Raw genomic sequence first — 12,260 nt, 5'->3', positions numbered from 1 at the left:
AGCCACCCAGTGATTCTTCAGCCTAACAAAATAAATAGATGTGTACATTTAGGTGTGTTTGTAAAAATAGCATGGCTATGGAAAGTGCGCCACTATGAGAAAAAGTGTGTGTACGCGTGTGCACCCCACATCAGTCCTGGTGGTGTTACAATAATGTGTGCAACAGTTTCCACATTACTTTGATGGTCTAAGACAAGTTCCTGCATTTCTCTGACAGCTACAGAACAGCCTGAGATAATAACTTCAAAAGAATGATTATATCAAATATACCTGTGATGTTTGTACTTTGGTGCAGAATTCAGGTACACTGCTGTGTTTAAAAGCTGCCTAAGTTTCAGAGACCTCAAGAAGAAGTTTATCTTCATTTCAGCACCTGGAACCTCCAGGGCTTCGCTGCTGAAAAGAATTGCCACCGGGTTATTAGAAACACAACAATATTGCATCTTGAAAAATAAATCAGTGCGTAGTAACACTCTTTACTCCTAACTACAGAATATGCAAAAGTCCAGCACCTGAAATCTTAATTGTTGCCCTTATACTAATGTCTCCCCATCAACATTATTGATAGAAACTTGCAGATGGTTTGCAAATTCTAAACTCTGGAATATCATTGCAATGTGAATCTTCCTGTATTCCATAGTTCAAGACTACCTTAAAGCCCCTCTTTTTTGGCCTTTCCATTTATCCTTGTTCAGGTCCTGCACCCCTCTTTTAGGAGTCATTTTGAAACCTATTTTAAATTAAGAACCACGACAATGCAACCTGCTGAAGAAAACCTTGCAGAGTTCAATGTGGCTTATTCCCAGTATGGCGTCTGTAGCCTAAGATTGTAGGCTAATTGTAGCCTAAGATTCCTTTAACTTCATCTGCCCACAGGATCTGCTCCCTGAGAAAAATAAAAAATATAAAACTCCCTTCATCCTATTTCCTCACTCTTTCCCATATTTCTTACCCTATGGTATATTCAAGTATACAGATATTCATTCTCCAATGCTTCACTCTCATTCCCACTCTCTTGGAAATAATCCCACTGAACTCATTGAGGCTTGCTTCTGAGTAAACATGCACAGGGTTGTGTCAGAAAGCCATGTATGGCAGTCTATAACAGGCAGAGATATTGTATTTATTTGGATGTTATTTGAAGAATGCTATGGAAGTTCTCCGCCATCCTTAGAATAGATAAATCAATATCTTTGTGGCTTAAGGGCATGTTGTACAAAGTCTGGATTTACTGACATTCTTGTTTTCAATAGTTTATTCTAAAAATGGGCAACTTCATCTCGGCTCAAACTGGAGGAGGGTTGGCAATTATAAGACGCATCTGTGAATGTTAAAGGAGGGAGAGAGATATTTCTATTGAGAGCCAGTGTGGTGTAGTGGTTAAGAGCGGTAGTCTCGTAATCTGGGGAACCGGGTTCGCGTCTCCGCTCCTCCACATGCAGCTGCTGAGTGACCTTGGGCCAGTCACACTTCTTTGAAGTCTCTCAGCCCCACTCACCTCACAGAGTGTTTGTTGTGGGGGAGGAAGGGAAAGGAGAATGTTAGCCGCTTTGAGACTCCTTAAAGGGAGTGAAAGGCGGGATATCAAATCCAAACTCTTCTTCTTCTTCTTCTTATTGGCTCATAATTATTACAAACATGCAAATCCTTTCCTGGAAGCATGCATGCTCACAGAATGTCTCCTGAGAATTGAGCTGTGTATGTTGAAAACTAGTGCTTCTTGGCAGCCCCCTTTTAAAATGTATTTTCTGCGTGATGGATTTGTTTGGTCCGTTTAATTCACAACAGAGTTGGGTGCCTTTAGTGTAATGAACTGATTGTATTGATTATTGACATTTGTATGTTAACCAGGATTTGTTTTGGAAAAGCTTGCTTTCTGGTAGTTGTTGTTGTTATCTTATGACTTGTTGCCTGGAATTTAGTGGGCCCATGAAGAAGATGTTGCACAAGTCATAGCACACAGACTTTAATCAAATTATTAATTAATTAATTAAATTTGCATACCACCCTTCATCCATAGATATCAGGATGAATCACAATATAAAAACACAAAATACATAATAGAAAACAAAAATATATCTATTTATTTATTTTAAAAAGAAATTGCCTCTGCTGCAATTGTTTTGAAGATTTATTCATACTCCTTATATACTGCTATATTGTATCTATATTTGTGGTGAACTCACTCTGAGCACAGAGTAACTGCAGAAAAAGGATTTATTTCTTTATTACAGCATAAAGGTATCATGGATCAGAACAGGAGAAGGAGATCCACCGTAAGCTGAAAAAAGGAAAAACAACTGCCAGGCTGTTCATGAGACAAGTATTTCTTTCCTAGGTGGTTTACTTCTAATGCCTGCAAATTTCCTAAGCTTCTGTCAAAAGGAAAGGAAGTTATGCTTTTCCTTTTCCTTTAATGAATGGTGAGAAATAAATCTGAGATGAATGGAGCCCGAGATTAATCAAGCAGTTTATGAAAGACCTCGGACCAAGGTGGGTTACTTCTAAAGCACCAAATCAAGGTCCACACTGAATCTTGTGATTGTTGCACACCCTTCTCTATTGTCCTTCTCAATGGCATGCTAATTTTTGTGTGTGGATGAATTTTGTGTATGGGAAAACATTCCAGCATGCTATTCTCTTACTTGTTATATGAAGTGATGCAGTCCAAGAGCTGTGTCCCACACAACTTGCCCATTCAGTCTTCACTATGCCCCATTCTGTGTCATTTAGTTGTACTTCAGGAAGTGCTGGCTTCAGCCAGTGTGTTGTGCTGTGACCCCCTTCCTGGGTGGCAATGTGATGTCCTGACTTATGATGATGGCGTCCCACTTGAACTACCAAATGGCTTGGATGATCTTGGTGTCCCACTTGAAATACCAAATGGCTTGGAGTCCTGTAAAAGCTGCTGTTGTGGAGCTCATTTTTTAAAACTCATTTGGTCATTTTAAGAGATTGTTTGTGCCTGATGCACATTTTTTAAAGCATTTAAAAGCATGCTGCTCCAAATTATCATTCTGGAATGAGGCATACCTTGCAGTTCAATCTCCTAGAAATACTGTAGGTAGGCCAAACAATGCCTAATGCTGTTACTTCCAAATACTTGAAATGCTTCTGTCTCTCACTCTTTCTGTTCTGGAAAACCCCGAAAAGAATAAAGGCAAAAAACATAAAAGTCACCTTACTGCACTACAGAACTATCTTTCAAGATTATTTTGCAGCACTCTATAAATATGTATAGAGTAATAATTGTGTAGAGGACTCATCCCTCTTTGAATCAGAATAAGCTATTTCCCAGAAGCATGTAATGAAAATGGATGTAACTTTCATGTACTCTCTGTGGAGCAACAGGTTACATCCCTCTAAGGTCCTTCCCCTAGTTTCTGACTATAGATTTTTGTTGTCCTCCCTGTCAGATGACCTGGTAGGAAACAGCAAACACCCCCTCACTTTTTAGGGGGTTACTTGATAACCAAAGCATGGCATGTTCATGGTTCAACTTACCACCATACTGGAAGGTTGTATGAGCATGTAAGTGAGAGGAAAGTGTGGACTTCTGGGTTGTGACAAAGCATGGAGTGGAAACAACCAATCTTATAGAGTGGATGAAAGAGAGCCATCCCACACTGTCTATGACTGGAATGCATAATTGAACCAACTGTGCTTTTATTTTATTTTGCAAACCCCCGTTGAAATCCCTGTGGTGTTGCTCATTAAGCCCACATTCTCATTCAGTGCCTCAGAATGTATAATTTCAAACTGTGCGTGTTTGTGGCAAGGGAGTTCCATAGGGGGGGGGAAATATAGACTCATTTCAGTTGTGTATCTGAATATTGTTACGAGTTTGTGGGTGCCAGACTCCCATAAGTTCCTGGGTCCAGTAGGTGTTAAGTGTTAAGCTGGGTGCCAGACATTGAACCCCTGGATTCAGCAAGTGTTAAAATATAAGAAGCCAGGCTAGTGTCCTGATGAGGTGATGAGCCATTAAGAAAAGAAAGGCCCATTAAAAGAGCTAAGGAGAAGGGCCTCTGTGCCAGATGGCAAATGGATGGGTCCCTCCATCAGTTCTTACATAGTTAAGAAGACAAAACCAGAGTGGACAGCTGGCTGTGATGTGACCTAGAGAGGGAAAAGGTTGCAGGCTGTTAAAGGCAGCAGGCTGGAGAGAGAATCCGAGCACGGTAGTTGATTTCTGTTTAAATCTAAGACTGCGACTGCGGGAGAAACTAGGCCCTCTTGGGGTGTTAATGCTGTGAACACCTCTGTCATAGGCTCAGGTTGTTATATATGTGTAAATAAACCATATATCTGAAAGACACCGTGGTCTCTGCTCTGCCTCATTCCCAAAAGGGAACATGTACTCTGGGTAAGTGTCTGGAACCCCTGGAATCTTGCACAAACTCGTAGATTGGGGTGGTATGCAACAATATATTTTAGCCAAGATTCATCAGGGACTCAAGAGTGTGAATCAGGAAATTTGCATTCTGAAGCTATTGTTGACCAGGATTGCTTAGAGCTCAGAAATGATTCTCCGAATTCCAGAGGAGTGTGCAAAACAGCGTCTGAGATCACTGTGCAGTATGAAGCAACAGTGTTGGCTAAGTATTATTATAAATTCTAGGTATCTGGTCTTCTGCCTTTGTGCAATCAACAGAATTGCCAGGCTCCAACTGGCACATTTTCCCACTCATGCCACCAGCCTCAAAGTTAGGAGAACACACGCTCCAGATTCAGATTTCAGGAAAGCTGTATGTGAGCTTGATCTCCCCTTGAAAAAGTTTCCTGTTCAGTAACTTTTATATACTGATGCCAAAGAAGGAAAAGAAAACTGCATCCAACCATATGTTGGGCAATTTAAAATCAACTAGACTGCAAATCTTGAGTAATATGGTGCATTACTGATTAACTCTTTGTTTATTGCAAAATTTATACACCTGTTTCACCTATATTAGGGAAGAAGCTGACACCTAGTCATTTCACTTCTATAACGAATTAAAACAAGATATGGGGAAATGCTATTAGCATCCTGTAAAAAATGTGGCCAGAATTTTGAAACTGATCTTGCTTCCATAGAAACTAGAAATGTTCCAGTGCCTGCCTGCTTAGGAGTAGACTCTTGCAGAACAAATGCAGCCTGATTTTTCAATCCTATACCTATCTGTCTATCTGTCCACCCACCCACCAACCCATCAATCTTTTTGACTTGACTATAGGACTGATTGGGGTCAAATGTACTCCCCTGCATAATTTTAGAATATTGATAATAATGCATAATATATAAAGCAATATAGCCCTCATTTGCTAACAAGAACTCCCTTTATATAATGTTACTATTCCTGACAATGTTGTGTGTAAAATGATAAACTACTGCCTGCGATAGTGACATCATGTAAATGGAGCAATACTACATGGCACACAAACACACACTGCTAATACTATACAATATATACTGTTTGTACAGTTCTGTTTTGTTTTTGTAAAAAAAGATATCCCACATTTCAACACATTGTCTTAAACTAATCATCTTTCTGTTTATAAGGAATTCAGTATCAGTATTAAAACGAGACAGAGAATTTGGTGATGTGAGCTATTGCCCTGAGGCCTATTTTCACTCTCAGCAGTATACCAACTTAGAAGCACAGTAATATTTTCTTCTTCCACTTCTGTGGCGCCTGAAGTAATTTCCTCTTAATTGATGCTATGGCTGTTCCATTTCTTCCCAGGAAAAGGGTACATACGTTTTAGGATCACCGATATATATTTTCTCCAGTTCCTGTTTTGTACCTGACACAAGGTTTTTAGAATTGAAAGCCTGGCATTCCCTGCGCGCATTCCCTCAATAGCAACACTACTACTGATTTTATTGGAGATGCTGGTCATAAGATGTTTGTGCTGGAAGGGATGCGGAGGCTTTTTGCCTCCTTACTGAGGCATCTGATCATAGCCTGCATTTTTAATCAAGGCTTATATTTTGATCAGATTCCTGTATTCTAAAAATGACCTTAAAGAAATATATATTTGTAAATGTTTGTATCTCTCATGCCAGGCAGAAACCATACTCTGGCAGCTGTTTATCTTCTTGATCAAGGGCCCCCTGATTTATAGCAGTGTCTCAGGGTTGTAAAAGGAAATTAAAGCCTGGGAACAAAAGGTCACACTGACCATACAAATTATAGAATACAATCAAGGTTGCAAAAATAGTAATTAATTATGATGCCTCCCATTAAACTTGAGCCACATCTTCCTAAGGTTAAAAGGGCAAGAGCTAATACAAACAGCAGCTGGCCAAGGGAAGAGGTCTCTCTCTCTCTCTGAAACTGCTTTGAATCTTTAGAATTTAGCTTAGCTTTTACTAAGTTCCCTTTCTTCTAAAAAAACTATATATGTATGAAATATATTGGCTTAAATGTAATTATGCAAAGGATTTAGAAAGTAAGAAATTATAGAATCATAGAAGAAGTTGGAATAGACCATGAGGGCCATTGAGTCCGGACCCCTGCCAGACAGAGAGACGCCATCGGAGCACTCCTGATATATGGTTGTCAAGCCTCTGCTTAATGACCTCCAAAGATAAAATTAGCCACCATCTGTTTTGGAGTGAATAGGGCAATAGGGCAAAAGATGAAATGTTAGTTAAGGCGCCTAGTCTAGGGCAAAAGGTTATTTGGTAATTAAGGTGCCTTGTAGAGGTTAATGGCTATTTATTTGCCAATTATAAATAGAAGGAAATATAGCTCTTTGTCTCCCATAAAAGGTAATAGGAAATGGGTGTATCTTTTATGATTGGTTCTAGCAAACAGCCAATAGGAATTTTAACCAGGCTGATTGGACAGAGGCAGCCAAAGGAGGAGCAAGGGGGCTGAGCTGAGGGAATATAAGTGCTGGCCATAAGGGCAGGAGGGCAGGCCAGAGCTTGGTAACCATATACCACTGTGCCTCTCATTTATTTGTCTGACAAATAAATTATTATTTTAATTTCTCTATTGCTGCGTTGAATATTTCATTCCAGCTAAGCGTTAACCACAAGCAGGGTGCTACATTTTATGGTGCCTCTGTGACTCGGATAAGTGGTCTGCTGGAACGCAGCCCCTTCGCCTTACTGGGCAGGGTACAAGAGGGAGGACCACTAACTGCTTACCCAGCGCGCACTGGAACATTTTTTCCAGGGGAACGCAGAAGTCTCGTCTGTCTGATACCCTGCTCACCGACGGCGACGGACCGGGGGGAACCAGAGAAATAAAGAGGGATCCGCTAAGGGTAAGTGCACAAAGGGGTTTTGGCCCTCCAATTAATTGGGAGGAAGAGAAGTCTTGATCAAACTTCTGCGTCTCAGTAAGGGGAAACTGAGTACGCTACATGGCTGGGTACATCAGATGGTGATCTGGTGTAGGGAAAAGGGAAAGGTTGGGAGGTAGAGTGTGGTGAAGTATCCAGCGCATTGTATGTGTGAGAAAGTACAACCTGAGTGTGGAGTGGGTAGTACTTCGGTTCCCAGTAAGGCGACTTCACTGGGCAAGGAACCCCACGAAGCGAGTGTGTAAGTGACTGAGTGGATACTTCACAGGGCCATACAATGGGAGTTGGAGGTTCAAAGGGGGGAAATACACCTCTTGAATGTATGTTAAATAATTTTAAGAAAGCCTTCTCAGGGGCATATGGAGTCAAAATGACGCCAGAGCGCTTGAGAACGTTATGTGAATTAGAGTGGCCGAAACAAAATGCTGAATGGCCATCTCAGGGAACCTTTGATATAAATTTAGTAAGCAAACTTTGGACTAACATCGCCAAAGAAACGGGAGGATGCCCAGAACAATTTTCATATATAGATTCTTGGCTGAGCACATTAAATAAAAATCCTCCATGGATAAGGGAATGCAAAGTCCAACGATGCAAATTATTGGCTGTAAAAGCCGAAGCTAGGAAAGGAATCTTGCCAAATAAACTCAAACCCATTTTTGAGGGACCAGAGGAAGAGGTGCTTCCACCTCCACCCTATGCTCCACATCGAAGGGAGCCTAATCCAAATACTCCACCAGTTGTAACCCCAAGGCAAGAAAGTGGAACGAATAATGGGGGTGGAGTCACAGAACTTGATTCCTTGATAGATTATGATAAATATCTTCAGGAGGCCTTGGAGTCCTATAATAAAGCCCAAGCAGAAGTGGTTATTCCACCTGTGAGTCCCAGTAGAACTCCATCTACAGTCTCCTTTAGTGGAACAACCAATTGCCCACCCCAAACCCCTGTACATCCAAATCCTAGAGAACTATTACAGAAGTTACAGGAAGACCTTGATCGGTCAGCAAGCAATACAGCAAGGCGTATAAAGCTGCTAAAAGAACGCCTTGGGACAGATACCATCCCCTATGATTTGAGGCCCCTAGAGCAAAGCGAAGAGAAAGGTCACGTAGTAGCCCCTCTTAGAAGAGTATTTGATGCACTTGAGGAGCCTGTGCTGGTTAACGGGCAACCCGGACCACGGCCACCTCGAACTTCGACCCTCCAGTATATTCCATTCACAACTACGGATCTGATGAATTGGAAAACACACACCCCATCTTTCGCAGAAAAACCTCAGGCTATGATGGACTTGGTGACTTCAATAGTAAATACTCATAGTCCTACTTGGACAGATTGCCGCCAACTCCTGAATACTCTGTTCACCACTGAGGAAAGAAGAGATATAATTGAAAAGGCACAGATATATTTGCGTGAGCAGGCCAGAATGGGAAATATTTTTAATATTGACCGTCATCTCCAGGATAACTTTCCTTTGGAAGATCCTAATTGGGATCCAAACAATGCAATTCACCTGGCCAGGCTTACCACCTACCGCCAGACGCTTGTGCAAGGTATCCGCAGGGCATGCCAGAAGCCCACTAATATGTCTAAAGTCTCAGAAGTAGAACAGAAACCAAATGAGAGTCCGGGAGACTTTTTAGAGAGGCTGCAGGAAGCCTATCGTATATGGACTCCTTTTGACCCTGAAGCCCCTGAAAACAGCAGAATGATTACTGCTACATTTGTGGCCCAGTGTGCTTCTGATATTCGTAAGAAAATTCAGAAATCAGAAGGATGGGAAGGGATGCTGATGAGCCAAATCATGGCCATTGCACGTCGAGTTTATCGGAATAGGGATGAGGCTGAGAAACAAGAGAAGAAGAAGTGGCAGAAGGAAAAGATGGTGATGCTAGCCACAGCAGTGAAGCAAGACTACCGCCCTTTAAATGGAGGGAGAGGGCGGGGAAGGAATCCACCACTGGGAAGGAATCAATGTGCGAATTGCAAGAAGGAGGGTCATTGGAAGCGGGAGTGTCCTGAACCCCTGAGGTTGGAAGAAGTACGCCCAGGTCCAGGCCCAGGCTCCGGCCCAAGAAACCAGGGACGGGGACGGGGAATGATCCGAAATGGAAGATATCAGAGACCTGGACAAGGACAGAGTAGAGACAATTTCATTGGACTGGCAGAGGAGGATTTTACCCAAGACTAGGAACGACCGGACTCCATAAAGTTAGGCTTCCAGGAGCCCACGGTCACGATTCAATTAGGGAGCCATTTAATAGACTTTATGATTGATACTGGGGCTGAATACTCAGTACTCCCAGAACTATTGCAGAAAAAGGCATCCAAAAGTGTAGTCATTAAAAGTGCCACTGGTCAGTCAGCTAAGAGGTCTTTCCTCCAACCTTTGGAATGCCAGATTGGGGGACATCGTTTAACCCATCAGTTTTTGTATATACCTGAGTGTCCAATACCTCTCTTAGGTAGAGATATGCTGTCCAAATTGCAGGCCCAAATCACCTTCACTCCTCAAGGTCCAGAAATGAAACTGCCATCAAAGGCAGCAGGAATAATTACCCTCTCAGTACCTAAGGAACAATCATGGCGCCTAATGTCAGCCCTGCAAGTCCAACCCACATTGGATACAGAATTAAACAAGCTCCTCCAAACCCTACAGGTGCCACCAGGAGTATGGGCCGAAAATAGCCCACCAGGAATGGCTAAGAATATAGCTCCAATTGTAGTAACCCTAAAACCTATGGCTACCCCTGTATCTGTAAAACAATATCCTTTACCCCGGCGAGCAGCAGAGGGCATCCAGAAACATTTGGACCGCCTATTAAAATATGGTCTGCTTAAGCCCTGCCAATCAGAATGGAACACACCCCTTTTGCCTGTTCGGAAACCTGGGACAGATGAATACAGGCCAGTACAGGACTTGAGGCTCGTAAACCAGGCTATCGAGACCTTGCACCCAAATGTACCAAACCCATATACCCTGCTGAGTTTGATCCCACCAGAAGCAACATTTTTTACTGTATTGGACTTGAAAGATGCATTCTTCTGTTGCCGGCTGGCACCACAGAGCCAACCTATATTTGCCTTCCAGTGGGAAGACCCTTTGACAGGAACAAAAGGCCAGCTAACCTGGACAAGATTGCCCCAGGGATTCAAAAATTCCCCAACTTTATTTGGTACTGCCTTGGCGAAAGATTTAACAAGTTACCCCTCAATACCTGGAGAAAAGGTGGTTCTGCAATATGTAGATGACCTTATACTAGCGGCAAAGGATTTTGATACCTGTAAAGAAGGGACAGAGGAACTGCTCCACTTGCTCTGGGAAGCTGGCTACCGAGTTTCCCAGAAAAAGGCACAGTTATGTTTAGAAAAGGTCAAATATTTGGGCTTTGACATCTCACACCAACAACGAGCATTGAGACCAGAGAGGAAAGAAGCTATTTGCCTTATTAAGGAACCTACCACAAGGAAACAACTCAGAGGATTCCTGGGAACAGCAGGGTTTTGTAGACTATGGATACCTGATTTCAGCAGTCTGGCCAAGCCCTTACATGAAAGCACTCGAGGTGCAGAAAAGGACCCATTCGTATGGGGACCTGAGCAGCAACAAGCCTTTTTAGCTATCAAACAACGACTTATGGAGGCCCCAGCCCTTGGACTGCCTAATTCGGAAAAACCCTTTCAGCTGTATGTACATGAACAGAATGGGATTGCAGCGGCAGTCCTGACCCAGAGATTAGGAAGTTGGAACCGTCCAGTAGCTTATTTGTCAAAACAATTGGACTCAGTAGCAAAAGGATGGCCTCCATGCCTAAGGGCAGTAGCGGCCACTGCAAGCCTTGTCAAAGAAGCTGATAAATTTACCTTTGGCCAGACGATGTATGTGAATGTACCTCATGCTGTTCTGACACTTATGGAATATAAGGGTAGTTATTGGCTAACAAACCCAAGGATGGCTAGATACCAAGGCCTGTTGTGTGAAAATCCCAGGATTCATCTACGAGTAGTGAATATGCTCAATCCAGCAACTTTGCTGCCCCTACCAGAGGTAGATGATGAAGAATCACATGATTGTCTCCAAATAATGGATGAAGTTTATTCCAGTAGACCCGATCTGAAAGATGAACCATTGAAAAATCCAGATGTTGTATATTATACTGATGGTAGCAGTTACCTGCATGAGGGTGCCAGACGAGCAGGATATGCTGTGGTCACTAATGAGGAAGTTGTGGAAGCTGAAGCTTTGCCTGCTGGCACCTCAGCACAAAAAGCTGAACTTATAGGTTTAACTAGAGCTCTGCAATTGGCAGCCGGATGTAAGGCAAACATCTATACTGATTCTAAATATGCCTTCTTAACCCTGCATGCACATGGAGCTCTATGGAAAGAAAGAGGTCTAATCGGAGCCCACGGGAAGGCCTTGAAATATGGACCTGAAGTAGAAATCCTGTTGGAAGCAGTATGGGCTCCAGAACAGATTGCTGTAATGCACTGCAAAGGTCATGGACGTGGAAGGGATCCAATAACCAGAGGAAATCATGCTGCTGACAAAGCAGCCCGAGAGGCAGCCCAAAAGCCTGTGGGAGGATTTATAGCAGCCCTCATACCAGAGGTAGTTCCAGAAGAAGTTAAACCTCACTATACCCCAGAAGAGAGGAAGTGGGCTGAACAGGAAGGGGCGATTGTGAAGGACGGTTGGATGATCCTGCCAGACAATAGGATTTATGTACCTCATCACCTAGCAGGTACAATTGTAAGAAATTATCATGAATCTACTCACCTTGGCGGTACTGCAACCAGAGAGAGTCTCAGTCGGAAGTTGTATATTATTAACCTATCACAATTAGCAACTTGCATTTCCCAGAAATGTGTTCTTTGTGCTAAAAACAATCCCAGGCAGGGACCGGTACAACCTCCTGGAATCCAACATGTGGGATACGTCCCCATGGAAAGCCTAATTG

The sequence above is a fragment of the Podarcis raffonei genome, chromosome 10 (assembly GCF_027172205.1).
Source record: "Podarcis raffonei isolate rPodRaf1 chromosome 10, rPodRaf1.pri, whole genome shotgun sequence".
In the NCBI taxonomy this organism is placed as follows: domain Eukaryota; kingdom Metazoa; phylum Chordata; class Lepidosauria; order Squamata; family Lacertidae; genus Podarcis; species Podarcis raffonei.
The sequence above is the reverse complement of the archived record's forward strand: the minus strand, read 5'-3'. Positions refer to the sequence as shown.